This window comes from Pinus tabuliformis, chromosome J (genome assembly GCF_031772625.1).
Source record: "Pinus tabuliformis cultivar Carrire ecotype Pingquan chromosome J, CPIR1, whole genome shotgun sequence".
Classification (NCBI taxonomy): domain Eukaryota; kingdom Viridiplantae; phylum Streptophyta; class Pinopsida; order Pinales; family Pinaceae; genus Pinus; species Pinus tabuliformis.
Window position 1 is genome coordinate 551,582,043 of NC_142295.1, and position 20,866 is coordinate 551,602,908.

The window sequence follows — 20,866 nt, forward strand, 5'->3', positions numbered from 1 at the left end:
GAGTTCGTTCTAACAGCCGGCCTTCCAGATGACTCCAGACCTGGTTGTTGGCCTTGTATATGTCGCCCTCCCTTCTCTCGCATGTCTATTTCGTCATTTGAGCCACTTTCCTTGGAGATAAGCTCATATTCCCACCATTCATGGAGACTCCTTCTCCTATTTAAGCCTCCACCATTGCTATGAGCTGCTAGTTTGGAATTCATAGTGTTTGGAGTGTTGCTGATAGTGTTGTGAGCTTGATAGGTAGCTAGTGTGACAAGTGTGGGATTGTTAGAGAGCTTAAGGAAGGTTGTGAAGTGTTTTGATCTTGTGTAAACTTGTGAGTGAGAGAATTTTGTCTTGGGAGATCTACCTTCAAGGGTGAATTCTTGAGGAACTTGCTGGCTGGACCCTCTTGAGAAGGATTTGACGTCAGAACTATGGTTGTATTCTTCTTTGTTTATCAATAATAGATGACTATCATTATGGTTTCACTCTTATTATCTTTATAATGTTGATTGAGTTATATCCTTTCTGACTGATATATAGGTGCATCTATTGGATTTTATGCTTGTCTTTGTATCGTTCTTTGCATGTGCAGGTGTCTTTTCACGAGGATCATGGGGATTGTGACCAACCGGAGCAAAGGAATGGGAGCGTCGACTCTTCTACAAGTACTAGCATTGGAATCCAGGTATGCCCTCATCATCGGTATTTAATTTGCAATTAGGAACCTACGTGTTAGCGTTGTTTTATTGTTGCTAGACCCTATTTGGGCTAGTAGGGATTGCCTCTGTCCACAGAGGGGATTTACCTCCACAACAATTTGGTGACTCCACTGGGGAGATTTACCTTGTTTTTTGATTTGTAAACTTTAGACGGAGCCTGAAGCACAGCCAGATAGCCTTCGAAACGCTATTGCTCTGCATTAGCGAAGTATATCAACGCCACATCAGTCAATCTCTGGTTTGGTTTACAAACTGAACAGCTTGGAGCTGGCCTTTGTCCCTTTTTGTTCATTCTTCCATTGAGTTTTTGTTTTGGTCTCTTTTCAAAATTTGGGGATTAGTTCTCTGTTTCTTGGTTTCCTGGTTTGGTCTGGGAGATGCCTTGTTTGTTTAAAGATTGACTGTCTTGGTTTGGGAGTTTTTGGCTTGATTGTGGCCATTTTTAAACATCATCGCGGTTTATAATTAAACAATCACGCTGTCATCATGTACCCCTTTCTATGATCTCCTGTTCATCGCGTTAATACACCTAACAGTTGCGACGGTTCTGTAAATCGAACCATCGCGGGTAAGGCGTGTACTTCCACACTAACATCGCATTGTTGCTACGCGTAGTTCTTTATCAGTGCATTGTTGCTGTGTACCACCCGCGCTAATTCATGTAGAATTGAATTTCTTCAATTCTGCCTCCTGAACCTATTGGTCTTGCTATCCCCTGCTGTTCTCACTTGGTTTATGACTTGTTCTTCACTGTCTGGAGGTTGAAGCACTCTCTTGTGAGTTTTGTTGAGCGGATCTTGCCTTTTTTCTTTGTGACCTAGCTTTATTATTCCAAATTTGTTGGATCAGCTTTGCTTGGTTACTCGTTTGCAAAGGTTCGTTTACGGCTTGCTATTGGTTTGATTGAGCCTTCCTCTTTGCTTGCTTTTGGTTGATTGTTTAAGTGATCGTTGTTGGACCAATCTTGACATTGTTTCGATTTCTTTTCACTACTTGGACACAGATCACAGTTGTTTGGGGTCAACCGGTTTTCCACATTTCTTTGTTATCATTTCTCGAAGTTTGTTTAATGCACTTTGCCATCAACAAAAAGAAAAATCTCTTTTGCTTTGTATTAGTTAATGAGAACTAGAAGCTTTTCATTTTGATTAGTGATTAGCGATCTTGAAGAAAAGTTTGTGAATTTCCATTAGTTTCATTAGGGAAGTTATTTGTTGTTTTGTGATCATTTCATTTGCGTGAAAGCCCTCAAACCCTCTCATAACTAGCATTCATCGAATGAAATGACATATTTTGGCGTATAGTTTGCATTTAGGGAATTTTGAGAGATTACATACGGTAAGGCCTAAAAACTGAAACCTAATACAAGATCAACCTTAAAATGAACTGAATAAACCTAAAAACGCATTGGAACATAATGCACACTGTTTAGAGGTCTAGCCTAAAGATGTGCTCCGGCATTGTTAAACCTAGTCACTTTTGTTTCACTCAAGGTTGGGTGATTCCTCCTTCTGTGACTCAATAGTGGTCTAGCATAGATTTGAGCTCCCATGTACCGTCGAGTATATGGGGAGACCCCACTAGGTTATCATCCTTTATCCATAGGAAGTTGTGTCTGCCGCCTTATAAGCCGTAACGCACCGAACACAACATTCGGGAAGATTGACTACCGTACGGAAAGTCCTTGGTTTTCATGTGACTGTCAAGGTGTATATGCAATTTTATGGATTTGTTTGGTAAACCCTTTTGCCTAGTTTCTCCAGAGTAGTCACTTCCGTTCCTTTTCGGACTCCCTAAAAGAAAAGGTCCATCTGAGCACTTGTCACTTCAGGCTCATTAAACATTCGAAGGTGACTAGAGTCATCTCTTTTTCCTTTTCTCGACTCTTAAAAAATGAAAAGTTCAAGTTATGTCCTTGCGTCTTAAAATTTATTCGGCCACAATTAACATTTACCCGGTTAGATCTTGTTTGCGTTAGTTTGAGTAGGGTCCTTTCTCGTTAGTTTCCCTAGGATTTTTTGAAGTTTATCATCCTGGCAGAATCATCAATCACGTCTCCCGTTCCAAGTGACCAAGGGTCTCCTTCTTCTATTGCTCCTGAGGTACCGATTGTGAGTGATACTCTCCCTATTATCCCAAGTATCCAACCGATTAACTCTCGCGCTCCAGATGATGAGGCTTACGAATTTCACTGGAACCCCATTTGGGAGCCTTACGAAGATGATATTCCTTTTACCCCTACTGGTGTTTCGACCCTGATGTCTTCCTCTGACATGGATGACACATCTCCTAGAGCGAGTGAGACACCTGCTTTGTCAAGTATCGAAACTCCTATCCTAGCCACATCCCCGGTACCCTCACACTATAAGTCTTTGAGGGATAATATGGGTACTAGGAACCCCTCTTCAAGTACCATGTGGGATCACCACATCACTCCCATTACGGGATCTTTTATTCCACAAGTTCACAATACGCCCGTCACTTCAGTTCCAACTGTTCCGACTATTTGTGTAGCGTATTCAACACCGGTTATTAGTGCCATTACGACATCTTTAGCTGTGACTACTATTGTCGGTCCGTCTCACGGCCTAGTAAGTAGTAGCCAGCCGGCACATACACCCAGAGTTGTTCATCCTGCACAAAGTGCCTCGCCCTCTTCTGGTCCCACTCCAGCAGGGGGGCCATATGATCGCTATTTGCAAGTTGTCCAGGATCCGAGCTCGCAAGGTCCATTCTATTACTACGATTCCACTGGTCAGTACCTTTATCTTTCCAGGACCTTGCCATCTCATCCTGTTGTTGAGGTCTCGGTACCGTTATCCGTTGCTTGGGGAAACACCACTTATCATGGTGGCCAAGCAACGCCTGCACAACCTCAGGGACCACCTAACCAAGGCTAGTCGTCTTACATGCAAACCCCCCAAGGGCAGCAGTATTACGGCCAGTCTCACCCAGGGCAACCTGGGGGCCCAAAAGGACAACCCTTTCAGGGACAACCTTCGGCCTCTGGTGGTCCATCCTTTACTTATTTTTCTCAACCTTCTGGTAATCCAGGGCAACCTGGTGTTCAGCAAGGTTACCCATCTGGGCAACCGGGACAACCTTACATCCAACAAGGTCAACCTGGTGTTTAGCAAGGTTATCCATCTGGACAAGCAGGACAACCTTATATGCAACAAGGACAACCTGGAATCCAGCAAGGGTACCCTTCTGGGCAGGGTGGTCAGCCTTATGTGCAGCAAAGCCAACCCACTGCCCAACCTAGTCATCCATCTGGACAAGTTGGTCGGCCTCAGGGTCAACCAGCCATCCAGCCCGCTCAGCCATCTGTTCCGCAAGGATAACCCTCGGTTTCCCAAGGACAACCTAATACCCAGCAAGCTCATCCTTCTAGGCAAATGGGTCCATCCCAAACTCAACCAGGACAACCTTCCGGCCAGGTGGCCCAATCTCCACCCTTTCAAGGACATCCTTCTGGGCGCCAGACTCAAATTGGTCTTCAGATGCAAGGTGGGTTTCAATCCCAACCTTCTTACCAAGCGCAGCCTGGTCACTAGGCTTAGTATGGAGCTCAGCAACCGCATGGTTACCAGCAATCCCAGGCTCAGTTGGCCCCATACCAAAATTATCAACAAATGTAGGTCACTCCTTATCAGAATTACCAGCAACAGTATGTTGCTCCTGTAGGTCAAGTTGGTAACCAATGGGGTGCTGGGGGGTAGATCCAGAGTCAACCGTCTGGTTATGGCTACAACCCCTATGGACAGAATCCCTACGGACAGAACCCTTATGGACCAGGCTCGTCCGGACAAAGTCCATGGGGGCAACCACCACCTGGTTGGAACTCTGGTATTACCTCTTATCCACGGCCACAGATGTCCTTCAATCCTCAGTTACCTTTCTTAGCAACATTGGAACTGTCGGATGTGTCCAAATTGACTAATGATCCTATTCTTCATAATCCATACTGGCCACCAGTTCCAACCAAGATACCCGGTGATTGTCCCAAATTCAATGGCAAAGCTGGAGAAGACCCTCAAGCCCACGTTATGACTTATCACCTTTGGTGTTCGTCAAATTCGTGGCTTGATGATTCCATCCAACTCCGCCTTTTCTAAAGGACTCTCATGGACTCGGCTGCTAAGTGGTACATTGAGTTGAATCGCGAATCCTTTCAAGATTTCAACTCGTTGGAAATGGCATTTCTAACTCACTTTCAGTTGCCCATTCGGTATGAGACGAGAACGCATCTCCTCACATCTCTTAAATAGGACACTGCCACGCACATATCCGATCATATAAATGAATGGAGACGGCGTCGTCATTTTATCAAGTTCTGGATTCCTGATCAGCTCCTGACCGATTGGTTTACAACCTCCTTTGTCCCTGCAATCACGCGAGACATTGCTATGGGAGCTTGTGTAACTGAAGAGAAAGCTATCGTGTGTGCTCAGTACCTCGACTTAGTTTATTCTCAGTCAGGTACCTTATATGATTATTTTCCTGATGCCCCGAGACCCGGAACACCCAAAGCTCCGCCAAAGCCATCTATTGACGGTGTTATTGGCTCTGTAAATTCATCTTCGAAGAAATCATCCGCGAACCCTGGGAAGAAAAAATCGAATGCTTCAAACGAAAACACTTCTCAGGGTGTATCTAATTCTGGAAATACTTCCAAGATCAACGTCTTCCAGTCCACCATGGCAGATAAAGCCTCGAAAGGAAAGAAGAAGGGGAAAGCGAAGAATAAATCTGAGCAACCCAGACAGGACTCCCCTAGACCTCCACCCGAGGAAGGAGCCAAACGTAAACCCAAGTATCCTTGTCTTATCTGTGACGAGGATCACTATACTAAAGACTGCCCCAGGTGGTCCGAAGTTAGTCGATTGTTGAAAGGTGCTCCTGGGACTCCTGCTATGCTCAAAGAACCTTTCCCCTCACAGCAAACTCAAATGGTGGCTGATCCATCACAACCCTCTTCTTCATTTGGCTCTCAAGTATTTATGGCTGGGACGATCCCCATCCACATCAGTACTCGGGCAAAAGAATATCCGTCGCATGCCAGGAAAGAGCCTGAGGTCCCCTCCAGCACTCCTCCGTCCAGTTCTGGTCCACTCCATATCGAGAAACCTAGCACTGAGACACCCATCTGACCCCCTCCAAAAGGTGTACTCCGGAAATCTTCTTACAACCCTAATGCTCGTGCTGCCCAGCACTACAGCATCGTTGAGGACTTAGCTCAGGCTCCGTCTGCTATGTCCACCCTAGAAGTGCTCCAGAGCTGCCCCTCCCAGAGAAAGTCCTTACTATCGGACATCAATGGCATACACCCGGCCGACTCGGATCTGATTACTTTTTACCTCGAGGGCCATACGCCGAGACTGCCTCACCAAATCGCCTTCCTCATACAGGTCATTATCAACACTAAAACGATTCATTGTACAGTCATTGATGAAGGTGCTTCAACTTGCATCATGTCTGTTACCTGTTGGAAGGCTATTGGTTCTCCGACGCTGAGCCAATCTCCTACAACCTTGGAAGCCTTTGACGGAAGAGAGTCTCATCCTTATGGTATTCTCCAATGGTTGCCCATTTCTTTGGAAGGGAAGACGGTCGAAGTGGAAGTTGAAGTTGTTGATGCTAATCTTACCTACAACCTCCTCCTCAGATGTAGCTGGACATACGCCATGCAAGCCGTGGCTTCGTCTCTTTTTCGTGTCATTCGTTTCCCTCATCAGGGGAAGATTATCACCGTAGACCAGCTCTCCTTCTTCGCCTCCTCTTCCGAAGGCAACGTGCCTTTTGTGGAGCATACCTCCAAATCATGTGAGAGTGTGGGAGCCGGACTTTTTAAAGATCCTAACCTGATGGGTGTCTTTTCCCTCCCACCTCCTAATCTCGCTCCTATTAATATGATTTCCATGCACTCTGATCCGTGGGTTATTCCCCCAGCTAATCAGATAGAATCTTGGGGTGATATGATGTTGTTGAGTCCTGCCGAGCTCAACTACATTGAAACCGTTGCTGCATCAGCTCCCCCTCCTGCAGGGCTCCTGACTCGTATGTTCATTCCCCTTGGCTTGGAGATGACGCTTCTTCGGATCCGTTAAAGGAAATATTCCCTTCCGATGAAGCCATTATCGAGACCATGTCTCTCGAGGAACCTCCTTGGTCTGACCATCACCATCGTTCTTCGTTTCTCCCTGCCCATCAGGAAATGATCACCTCTCTCGAGCTATTTGCTCCTTGTCTCCCATCTCAACCCCTTCAAACACCTATCCAAATTTATCAAGTTTCCTCTGAAGGAAATATGGGAAACATCACACAGACCCAACCCATCGACATCTTTGCGAAACCAGGGATTGTCGAGCACATTCACATTGGAGTCACTTGCACTCCGGAGGAAATTCAGCTCTATACCGATCTTTTTCGCGAATTTCGTGATGTCTTCGCTTGGTCCTACGAAGAAATGCCCGGCATTGACCCTAGCATAGTGGTGCATGAGATACCTACGTATCTGGGTGCTAAGCCTATTCACCAATGTCTACGCCCCGTGCACACCCGAAACGCTGCAGCCATTAAAGCAGAAGTTGAAAAGCTTCTCAAGGCTGGTTTTATTTACCCCATTCCACTCACGGATTGGGTTTCCAATATCGTCCCTGTGAACAAAAAACAGGGTACCATTCGAGTCTGTGTTGATTACCGTGACATCAACCGGGCCTGTCCTAAGGATAACTTCCCCACACCCTTCATCGATTAGCTCATTGATGAGTGTGCGGGGAGAGAAATGTATTCATTTATGGACGGTTTTTCTGGGTATAACCAGATCAATATTGTGCCCGCTGATCAACATAAGACTTCCTTTATCTGTCCTTAGGGCACTTTTGCTTACAAAAAGCTCTCTTTCGATTTGAAGAACGCCAGTGCTACCTTCCAACGTGCAATGTCCTATGCTTTTCATGACATCCGTCACATTGTACAACCATACCTGGATGATCTACCAGCTCATTCAGTCAAACGCTAGGACCACCCCACCCATCTTCGTGAAATCTTTCTCCACTGTCGACACTACCACATCAGGCTTAATCCTCATAAATGTGTCTTCTGCGTTGAATTAGGTAGACTGCTCGGGTTTATCGTCTCCCGAGAGGGCATCCGTTCGAATCCCCTTAAAGTCGAAGCTATTCTGAATCTTCCTCCCCCTGCTTATTTGCAGCAATTGCAGAGCTTGCAGGGCAAAGCAAATTTCTTAAGACGATTCGTTCCGAACTATGCTGAAGTGGCTAAAGGCTTTACACGGTTATTGAAGCGAGATACCCCTTTTCATTGGGATGCTATCGCTCAAGATTCTTTCGAGCATCTCAAGGGTCTCCTTGTTTCTGCTCCATTATTGCGACCTCTAAATTACCATCGCCATTATACTCTATATACCACTATCGGCATGGTTCTCGTGCAAGACGACGATGATGACACTGAGCATGTCATATATTACCTCAGTCGCAACCTTTTAGATACGGAAACTCAATACGCTTACGTCGAGAAGTTGGCATTGGCCGCCATTTGTGCCATCCAATGTTTCCGGCATTATATCTTGTTGCGTACTACGACTGTGATTTCTGATTGCAACCCGATGATGTACATTTTGTCACGTCAGTTGCTGGGGGGCAAGTACTCAAAGTGGATCATCATCCTCCAAGAGTTTGACTTGGAATTCACCGCTTCCAAGTCCAAGAAGTCCCTGGTCTTTGCTGAGTTACTTTGCTCTTTGCCATCCCCTACCGCACCCTCTCATTCAGAGGACCATATCCCGGATGAAACTCTATTCCTAATCAGCACCCTCGATCCCTGGTACGGGGATATCATTGTATATCTGCAGATGTCCTCTTTCCGTCCCGCTGTATCCAAGGATGCTCGGCGACGGATCCGTCATCAGTCTCAGTCCTACCATATTATTGGGGACACCCTGTACCGTCTCGGCACTAACTCCGTCCTCCACCGATGTCTAACTCTCGAGGAAGCTGAGCGAGTCTTGAATGACTGCCATTCTGGCGCCTGTGGTGGTCACATGTCCGGATATGCCACGGCTCAAAAAATCCTCCGCGCCGATTATTTCTGGCCCTCCATCTTTAAGGATTGCATTCTTGTCGTCCGCTCATATCACGAGTGCCAAATATACCAGCAGAAGATGCGTGCGCCACCAACTCCGTTGCACCCTGTTGTCACTGTTGGCCCTTTTGCAAAATGGGGCATTGATTATACGACCTGTAACCCTCGCTCGGTCGGGGGGCATGGGTATATTATCGTTGTCGTCGATTACTTTACAAAATGGGCTGAGGCGATGCCCACATTAACTAAAGACGGTCACACAGTGGCGCAATTTTTGTTCAACCATGTTATTTCACGGTTCGGAGTTCCTCAGGCCATCGTCACGAATCACAGGAAGCATTTCAGTAATCACATGATGATCGAACTAACAACCCAACTAGGCTTACGACATGATAGTTCGACTCCATACTATCCTCAGTCCAATGGCCAGGTTGAAGCCGTCAACAAGGTTTTGGTTACGATGCTTCAACGAACCGTTGGCATGCATAAGTCTAATTGGCATTTGATGTTGTTCCCCGCCTTGTGGGCCTACCGAACCTCTGTGAAGGATGCCACCGGTTTCACTCCATTTCAATTAGTTTACAGACTGGAGGCTACCCTTCCTGTCGAATGTGAGATCCCTTCATTAAAATTGGTCGTCGAGTTGCTTCCCAACACTACTCCAGCAGAGGAATGTCTTCTTTACCTAGAATGGCTGGACGAGACCCGTCAGCTAGCCTCTCTAGCTATCAAAGCACATAAGAAGAGATTTAAAACTCACTTCGACCATACAATCCACCCTCGTTCCTTTGTTGAGGGAGATTTAGTCCTGTTATACGATCAAGCGAATGATAAGCTGGGGGCAGGCAAACTCGAGCCCATGTGGCTAGGCCCTTATATTGTAAAGAGAGTTTTGCAGAAAGGGGCATATGAGCTAATTGACTACGAAGGTAATCCTCTCGATAAGCCTCGAAACGGGATGTACTTGAAAAAGTACTATGTGTGATTCCATGCACTTCGGTTTGTACATGCGTGTGTTTTAGCAAGTGTGTTGTGTGCGTGTGTTTTCATGTTTTCGGCTTGGTGTGAAGGCGTGATTGCCGCTTATTGTGTCTTTTACTTCTTGTGCAGATGTCTAGTGCACCTTACATTGGTCTCGCTGATGGTGCCTGCCGCAACACTCGCAATTTGTCTTCTGCGGCGTGGGTGATCTACGATCCTCACGGCGAGTTGATAGATCTTCAAGTTGTGTGTTTAGGCTGTACCAAAAACAATGTCACTGAATATAGTGTTGTGATTGAATTACTAGCCGAGGCAATTAATCTCAATATTCGTACATTGGTTGTGAACCTGGAATCTCAACTTGTCGTCCACCAGCTCAATGGGCAATATTCCATCAGAGACCATCGCATTTTAAGGTTGTATTTACGTGTTAAATTGTTAGAGAGGAATTTTGATTTCATTACATATCAACATATTCCACGATGATTAAACACATTATTTGATGCATTGGCTAATCATGTATTGGACAGACATTTGCGTAACATATAATCAAAACATCATACAAGCAGGCACATAAAAAAACAATAATAGACCATAGGAATATGTATATATATATATATATATATATATATATATATATATATATATATATATATATATATATATATATATATATATATATATATATCGTGTGGCGCACCAAGGCGCTCAAAAATAAGTGTACATGTCTAAATAGGGCCTGTGTTCTCTGTACATCTGAGACACATGTCTCTCAAAAAATCACCAGTAGGAAATAAAGACCTAGATATCTACTGTGGCGGGTTGTGCTCCCTATACTGCACAGCTGCTCGTGCCACCCGCCTCAACAGGCGGTGCATCCTAGGTTCTACTCCCACTGTATGGATCTGGGATGCTATGGGGACCTCCTCTATCCCCATGTAATCTGGAATCCCTGTCAGCAGGCCCTCAAGGTTCCGTATCACTGTCTCCATCGTGTCATCTCCCGGAGGAGCCAAGGCTAGAGCTCCAATGCCCTATGCGTCCCTCCGCACCTCTGGAGCCAGGCTAAGGGGTCTCGCCGGTCCTACATCTACATACCATAGCATCCGTCATTAGGGCATGTACATGAAAAAATCAAAAACATCATAAAATCAAAAAATCAGAAAAAGAGATCAAGTGTCTTACCATCGTCATCCCACTGCTCTCCAGCAGGCAGCTGCATATCAGGATCTTCGCGGAAGTCCAGGCCGGCATACAGCCATTCCTCCATGAAGATCGTCTGTCACACCAACCACTCTCAAAAGTATGTCCCCCATGCCACTGGTCGGCCGCCACCTCCTCGTGGCATGACATGGGCCCATTGTGTGGCCCTCGTCTCGCATGGCCTGGGTGGGTCCAAAACTATGTCCTGCAGCTGCAGTGCAGGCACTTGCTCCATCATGAGCGGGAGTAAAATCGATCCATAGCCAAACTGTTTCGTCTCACCGCGATGACAGTTGGTCAATTGTCTCTTCATGTTTGCCGCTACTGCCTCTACCCAGTTAAACATGGTGGGATTCAGGCATTCGAGGGCCAGTTGAAGATGGGTCTTCGAGGCCTCATGTTGGGCCTGGTAGCCTGCTACCCGTGTCACCATGAAGAGCATAGCACGAAGGATTATGTCCTCCACCGTAGGAATTTCCACCTTTCTGCTCCTCGACTTGCGTGCCCGTGGGCACACCTGAGCCATCAGCATATCTAAAGTATCACCCCTGGGTCGCTGCCCCTCCAGAATAGGCCTCTCACCTCGACGAGACAACCCGGTCAAAAAATAGATGTCTGTATAATCAAACTCAATGTCCCGGCCTCGGATAACAAATTTCCCATCCGTGGGATTCCAGGCCCTGATCAGGAGCTCCAGAAGGTTAGGTTGTGCCCGTAAGCGTGGAGTTAAGAAAAATTTGAGCAATCCACACCCCCGCAATGCATTTCGGCACCCGGCATCAGCAAAAGCCGCTATATCATCGTTATCGTGAGCGTGTTCCTGCCAAACGAACGCCATTATAACCCTGCATGACCAAAAATCTCATTAGCACCCTGCTTGCAAAGTTTCATACGTAAATTTTATTAAAAAACTTGTTGCGCGGCGCCAGCGCGACTGTTTTTAAAACAGTCGCGCTGAAAATGGGCGCCTTTGTTATTTTTCTCGGGTCAGCGCGGAAGTACATCACTTTTCCGCGCTGATCTGGGCGTGGCCTGTGGAAGTTTTTATCGGTCATCGCGAACTGGATAGCGAAATCCGCGATGACCGAGAGCGGAATGCAATTCAAAAAATCCGCTCAAACAACCACATTCCACTGTCAAAATGCAGGAAAAAGACATCAAAACAGAGCGTAGGGCAATGTGTATCTACCTGGAATTGGTTTTGGGATGAATGATGCACGTACGGGGCTGAATTTCGTTCGCCAACCTCAATGCTCCAAGTCGCTCCACAAAGGCTCAATGGTAACAATGGTAAAAAATATGGTTTACCCCCCCCTATTTATGGTAATTTTGTAAAATTAAAAATTATTTTCCATAAATATTGGTTTTTATCATGGTTTTTACTATATGCTTGATCCAAATATGGTTTTTCACTATGTTTTTATGCGCATTGTTTATATTATCTTGAACGTGTTTACATGTGCAGTGCTCCTTGTGCAGGATCTCAGGTGGTAGAATTACGATATTTTTATATGCACTTGGTCCCGAGAAGTCGTCTTTAAGCTCTTTTCCAATGTGAAACAAGAAAAGATAGCTGAGTCTCCCTCTCAACTCGTTAAAAGAAGCGGGAGGCGGTCGCCTTTAAGCTCTTTTTTCGACCGTTTAAACTTAAAAAGATCGTCGGGTTTTTGTCGTTTCAGACTCGTTATTGGCTATGAAACGACGTGCTTCTGACCACTTTTTTACTTTTTTAGGTTAAAGTTACTACTTACGAAAAGTACTCCTCGATCATACTGGTCGGGCAGTTCTTTCGGGCATTGTTTTATACTTTTTCGGGCTCGAGAGACACAACTTTATGAAAAAGGACCCCCCTGGAGTTTCCTTTTCTGCTATCTTTTCAGACTCTCTAAACATGAAAATACATCAAGTTCTTCCTTTGTCAGACTCGTTAAAACTTAATGACATCGGATTCCGTCGAAATGACGCCTTTCAAGCATATGTTATCCCCGTCAAGCTTGTCATCAAAAAATAACCGAGGTACTCGCCAGCAATGGTGGGGAAAATGGAACCACAATCATTGTCGTGTCGGTAGTATGTCGCTCTTGAACATGGCACTTTTCTGCATTTGTGTCTGGGTGGGGACATCTCATCTTGTTTTTACACCTGCCTCCATGGGTTTGGGTTATCCTGTTTGACCTCTCATCTGCTCATTGCCTTGTTGCCATGACCCCTGATCATTTAATGTCAAATACTTCCAAGTCCACTATTGTGTCGCCGATATGTTCAAGAGGAGTTGACCTCTGCAGAATACTCAACCTCCCTCTGATACCTCACACAAAACATCTTATCCTTCTCTGTCTCGTGTTGATGATGTGGGAAACATTATGGCCCACCTTCGATCAAGGTCACTTCCTGTCGACTTCAGCTCATTGTCCAGGAAGTTGACCTAGAGACTCCCTTCAGGTGCCTTGGAGTCTGCATGCCTCAATGGCAGGTTCTTCGTGTTTGACACGAGGTTTTCATCATTGGCCTCCGATCGAATGATTCTACAAGTGTTCAACGCCGGCTCACTGATTCGCACGCCGTAGATTGTACCTATAGTACCTTGAGGACCATTGTCATTATTGGTGGTACCTCTCGCGTCTGTTAACATTTTTCATCATTGGCTGGTAATTAGACGATGTTCTTGAATGTTTGACTTCAACTCCTATATTCGCATGCTTGGACTTGTACTTTGTTCGAGTCGAGATGGAGCGCAAGACCCTGGATTTTGTCTGTTGAGATCCATGTTGTGATTTTGTGGATTATTATGATCATTACATGACTCATTGATGGATGGTTGCAACCATACCTGAGTCTTCATGGATGGCTGTGACCATACCTTTATTATCATCATGGTCTCATTAGCTGGGTGGTTGCGTCCATACCACAGACCTATTCCGTATGTCTTTTGGATGGCTGCGCCCATGCCTAGACTACATGTAATTCATTATCCGAGATATCAGTTGTACTTGTGTATAGGTTCTTCTCGGTGGTGTTCCAGTTCAGTCAGTTTCGTAAAGCATTTCACCCCTCCCACTCTCTCGGGCTTCATACTTTAGGGGGCATCTGTTACATAGTAATTTTTCACTGCCTTCATACAAGTCTTCCTACTGTGTCATGAGTCCAAAACATTCATGCTCATGCTCTCTGATGTTGCCAAATGACCCACTTTGCCAAAGTTTTTTTCATCATTGCGGCTGTTGTCAAAATAAACGCGCTGATGAGCGCTCCAAAATAGACCTAACGCGCTGCCATCGTGGAAGTACACGTGATTCCCGTGATGGTCGTATTTTATGAGACAGCACGATTGTTGCTTATATTTGCTTGTGATGACATGACCTTCTCCGTTATGCAGTAGCGATGTCAGCGCTCCAGTACAGTTATGTACCCGCGATGATCCAGTCTGGGCGAGTTTGTTCTAACAACCGGCCTTCCAGATGACTCCAGACCTGGTTGTTGGCCTTGTATATGTCGCCCTCCCTTCTCTCGCATGTCTGTTTCATCATTTGAGCCACCTTCCTTGGAGATAAGCTTATCTTCAAACCATTCATGGAGACTCCTTCTCCTATTTAAGCCTCCACCATTGCTATGAGCTGCTAGTTTGGAATTCATAGTGTTTGGAGTGTTGCTGATAGTGTTGTGAGCTTGATAGGTAGCTGGTGTGACAAGTGTGGGATTGTTAGAGAGCTTAAGGAAGGTTGTGAAGTGTTTTGATCTTGTGTAAACTTGTGAGTGAGAGAGTTTTGTCTTGGGAGATCTACCTTCAAGGGTGAATGCTTGAGGAACTTGCTGGCTGGACCCTCTTGAGAAGGATTTGACGTCAGAACTATGGTTGTATTCTTCTTTGTTTATCAATAATAGACGACTATCATTATGGTTCCACTCTTATTGTCTTTATAATGGTGATTGAGTTATATCCTCTCTGACTAATATATAGTTGCATCTATTGAATTTTATGCTTGTGTTTGTATCGTTCTTTGCATGTGCAGGTGTCCTTTCACGAGGATCGTGGGGATTGTGACCAGCCGGAGCAAAGGAATGGGAGTGTCGACTCTTCTACAAGTATTAGCGTTGGAATCCAGGTAGGCCCTCATCATCGGTCTTTAATTTGCAATTAGGAACCTGCGTGTTAGCGTTGTTTGATTGTTGCTAGACCCTATTTGGGCTAGTAGGGATTGCCTCTGTCCGCAGAGGGGATTTACCTCCACAACAAGGGGCCCAGGTTGAGTTCTTTTGATTTGTAATTAGATAACTCAGTCTCACTAATTTACAGTCAGTTAAACTAGTTCTAATTGTTGTGGAGGAACTAGTAGGAGTCTAGTAGTGTGTTGTAGCTGCTACAACCACCCTCCAAAATTTTTCCTTAGCTTCTTTTTGGAGCCTCCCTTCCAACCTTCATAGCAGCATGTCTTGCTTCATCAAGTACACAAGCTTCAGTGTTTTTATTACACAAAGGCATCCTATCGATCACAACTTGATGCATTCCCCTCACAGGCTGATCACATGTACTTGGTCCAACTACAGGCTGAGCAACTCCCCCAAGAAATTGTGCAATTCTGGAGGGCAACCAACCTTCCCTCCAGAAATTGTGCAATCCTAACTGGTAGCCTGTTGGGCTCCAGAATTGCGCAATTCTGGTAGTCAACACTCACAGTGAAAATTGTGCAATTTTCCCCAGTAGGGTTACTCAGCCCAGAATTTGCGCAAATCTAGGCAGCAGTCAGCTTCTCTGCCCAGAAATTGTGCAAATACTCTAGGCAACCAGCCCAACTCCCAACCAAAAATGCGCATTTTCTCCCAGCAGTCGAGTATTCTCTTGCATGTGTAGCTAAGTTGACATATTTCCTCCGAAACCGAGCAAAATCGACTTGCATGCATGGTCTACTTCTCCCAAGGCAACATGCAAAGGCATCCCTTGTTTTAGGGGTCTATTTTTAGCAATTGGAGGTTACATGCAAGGACCATTTCAGAAACCTCCCACCAAGTGTCACTTTCCCTAGATTTTTGGCATGCAAATCACAACCTCGATGTTATCAAAACTCATCCACCGAATGTCGCAGAGCTCATTCCTCAGCTCAGTTGTTTTGGGGTAATCCCACTTTCCATGACTTGTGTTGCATTTCTAGTGCTTTTTGTATTTTTCTTTGTATGAACATTGTTTGCTTGATTTCAGTGAGCTCTTGCTGTCGTTTTGATACATTCTATCTTGTACTAGAACCGTTTCAATTTTCGGCAACATGTCACTATTGTCGCATGCATGAAACTGTTTTTCACGAATGGTCGTTGATTTGGCGACTCGCCTCACCCACATGCATGTTTTTCTATTTTCTAAATATTTCATTCACCATTTTCATTCATGATCATTCACATATTCTTACACTCACTATCACCATGCATTCACACTCACATTCGTGTTCAGTTGCCCATTGGCGAGTCTAGGCAACCTCAGCCCGGGCTCTACCTTCACTGAGACAGCATTACGCAATCCGAGGAAGGAAGGCTCTATCTTCCTCTCCAGAAATGCACATTTTTACCCAAGCACTGTCCTCTAGGACTGTGTTGTGCATTTCTGAGGGACAGTGACTGTTCGCCCATAAAATTGCACAATGCAGTCACTGAGCCTGCAGCCATTGCCAGCTGAGATTGCGTATTACGCCATTCAAATAGTCAACAGCCAGACTGGATTATGCATTGTGTAGTTCCAGTAGTTATTTAGTGTCCTAGCAGCCCAGACTGTTCTTTTTGCAGTCTTTGCAGTCAGTCTCCCAACCTCCCAGCCGAAATTGCGCAACCTTCATGATCAGTCACACAGATATGTTGCAAGTCAGTTCTCAAGTTCATTTTGGTTTTTGACTGACATATTGTTTTCCATGAGTGTTGCCATGTCTCTAGGTATTGCAAGTGTTCATCTGCCTCTCAGAAATGTAGGTACAATGGTTTCAAGAGATAAAAGTTGAAGATGAACTTGCCTACCCATGAAGACATCGAGTTGTTCGTAGACAAGGACATTAAGATATGAAGGTAGCAGCCTCACAGCAAGCAACATCATGAACACCAACTGAAGGCAGCAAACTGGATGCAGCAAGCACTAGAGGAAGGTTGTTGAAAACATAGAGGCAGACCAAGTTTGCAAGCTCACGAAAATCCACTAGTGATGAAAGAAACTTTGGAGACTCGGGCTATTAGGTGATGATGTGACATGAAGATCATGTGAAGATAGAGAATGGAACAAATAAGGAGTTTCATGTGTTGAAGCAGCAACTCAAGAAAGAACATGAAGCTGCATAGACAAGTGATTGAGTGAAGTAGGAACATGAACAGAAGGGGGTGCAACATACATTCACAGATGAAACTGCACCCGTACAAGTTAAAGATCCATTCTAGCAGCTAACACAAAGCAGACATGGTGAGCAGTGTTGTTGGTCGCATGCAAGGGATTCAGCATCATGCATGTTAGTGTGTGCATGCATATGATCCAACCCATTCAGCACTCACCAAGGTGAAGATGGGAAGCAAGTCCAACAGGAGCTGAACATGTAGTTGACAGTTGATGCGCATGACCACCAACACACACTTGAAGATTAGCACGGACACTATGCACTAGTGTGATGTCGGTTCATCCGCACCCAATAAGACCATGTGCATGTCAGCAGACGATTTGGATGAAGAAGCCATACTAATGCATCAGATGCAACAGAGGCAAGAGTTCGCTTCGGCAAGATGTCACCATGGGGTAAATTCACACCATCACGGATGACCAAGCTTGGCATCATCTCACCACCTTCACCATCACAAGCATGTCAAAGAGTTGGTCTCAGCTCAATGGAGTCAGTTTCAGTGATGTCTTGCATAGCTTACTCAAGCCATTTTGTCTCACATGAACACATGTGCATTGTAATGTAATGTCATGTCAAGTGGAAGTTCAAGTGTCAATAGTTGGATGAAACAGTCATAGAGTAGATGAAGAGTCATGAGGGTAGATGAACTACCACAAAGGGGAATGTCAAGTTTCACCCCACCCTTTGCTATAAATAGAACCTCATAACTCATTGTAAAGGCTTTTTAGTCAGCCAAGCTTCCAATAAGACTATCTTGGAGAGAGCTTGGATAGTATTGTAACGCGCCTTGGCTTCTCCATTGCATGGAGCTAGTACATCTCTTTGGAGGAGCAAGCAGATGTGGCTGTAACGTTCCACTATTGGAGCTAGTGGTTGGACATGGATGTATTTTATGACTCGAACTTACACTTCTTTATATAATAAGAAACAACATGTTTCATGCATATGTTGTATTCTATTCCAGCTATCTTGTTTACTCTGAATGGCATATGTATTTGCTTTCTTACGCATACATGTATGAACTATTATGTATGAGTATGTGATGCATCTTCGCTCATGTGTTCCCTTCCCATTCGAGTACTATTACAGATTTCCAAGGGGCGCACTCATCTCAACACCCATGTGTTAGAACCTCTCATGCACCTTCCTTGAGTCACTGCAGTTATCACACCCTTGCTACCGACAGAGTCATCTTACTTGCCTCTATACGAAATCGTTGTCAAGGCATTACCATATGAACCACTGCTAGGACTCCTACACCAAACAGTCTGAGGTCTAATTGGGACTTCTTATGGGGGAGATCCCCTCACATGTTGGTGGGATCAGCACAATCAACATTTTGGGGCTAGAAGGAGGGCAAGATGACAAGTTGATTCCTCACATCTATTTTGAATCTCCACACATCTATCATGACTAACTAATGAGTTACTCTTCCGCAATGCATGTCCTATGGAAATGACTTCATTATCTCATAAAAGCCCTCGGATAACTTGTTTCATAAAACATTTGATGGTGGAGGCTACATAGCCTTGGTTAGGCATGCGATCAGTGTTGTAGGCTCATGCGACAAACATGGATTCTTTGAAGAATACATGAGTTGTGCGTTGTTCTTCTACACACTTCAAGGGCACCCAATGCACTAGTGTGCCACGTTGCCCGAAAAATATATTCATTAGCTTGCTCATCTGGTTGCAGAGATAGATTGTGCTTTCAATCACTTTAACTATAAAGCACTCAAAAAAGAAATTCTAGAATTACAAAAATCACCCAATGAATGTGTTGAATAGTCTTATACACACTTTTTTAATCGAACATACTGATTCCCCGAAGATGATATTGATTGGGAATTTATTGATGGAAGATTTGAGTATCTTATTCGCATATATGAACCCTACTCAGCACACTTTGATGATGGAGCTGCGCAATCACAAGCAGGCACATTTTCTGTCACAAGTGATTCTCCTCCTTCACCTCATCAAATAGCTCCACCATTGTGGAGTGATGTGGGAGATCATGCACATGACTCTGTTTAACTGTCACATCCTCCCACCCCACCTACTCTTGATATCTATGAAAATTTGGCTTGCAAGCCTATTGGTTGTCACGTGGATTCATTCCCTCGACCTCTATCCTCGCATTCTATTGATCCTCCAGATTGTACTATCTTGTGTTCTTCCATTCCAGACTCCTCACCAGTTATGTACGAGGATCAAGTTGTAGATGGAGTTGGTGTTATGCAGCCAACTTGCGCCATCATTCATGATGAGTGTGTATAGGAATCTAAAGGAGAACTCACAGTGAAGGATGACTCCTTTCCAGCCACGCCTCATCCGCTTCATCTTGACATCCCTTGTGATTCTGCCACTGCTCATTTCCCCTGTGAAAACTCATTTCTAGATGCTTCTACTTCCGATCATTCATAGGACACGTTGAATGTCAGTCTCTCATTACAATGCGGAGCGGGCACATCTTCCTCGGGAAATTTGTCCAAACTGTCATTTATATTTATTGAAAACACAGAGGGTGAATATCTTTGCTTCCCATCTACCCCTCTTCTTCATTCATCAAATCATGAGGATGTTTACAAACATCTCGAATTTTTTGATCTTGGCTTTCGTGATCTATTCACTTCCTCATCCGATCACGATGTTGATTCAAGTGTTGTTAATTTGTCCAAGACAATAGTCTACGATGATCTGTCTGTCAATGAAGTCAAAACCCCATGAATGTTGAGGCACTTCAGCCCGAGCTGATGGTTATGTCAGGCCCTCAAAGTCCTAGGGTTGGTTTCACTTTCAGTAAGGAAATTGTTGAAACACTCAAGGCTCCTCATCACCCTCTGCTTTGCATAGAAGATCAACCCAACACCCATATTTCGCTTCCTCCACTCAAACTACATGATCCCATCGCTCATGCATTGGAGGAATCTTACACAGAAAGCGCACATGCACAACATAAGTGGTCTACCTTTCTCACGTTTTCTTGCATGTCAGAGTCAAGAGAATGCATACACTCAACATCTGCACACATTATAGCATAGTACCATGGCAGCTCCACAGAATGCATGTCATGCACTTTCACTCATCTTTGTTCTGTGGTTGCTTATAAGCTCAAAGTGTGTTTGTCTTCACTGTTACATCTTTCTTGTTTGCTGGTTCGCACAGTTGTCTTGCTCGTGAACCATACCTTCACCAGCATGGGTCAACCAATACGCCGATGGCTGCATTGGAAGTATCACTTCATGTGAGATTACCCATGCACTATTAGCTTAGGAGTAGGAGTATGTTGGAAATAAAACTGAGAGGGGGGGTGAATTAGAATTATCAGGTCAATTATTTTTCATTTCACAATCAGATTTGTATACGGTACTTCAGTTAGTAAACACCGCATATGTACGCAACTTGAGTTAAGGAAACCAGTGTATATAATCAGACTTGTAATTTAAATTATTCTTCAGATGTTTATCATTAATCTGTGCATCAAATCATATAAACAGTAACCAGGAACAGT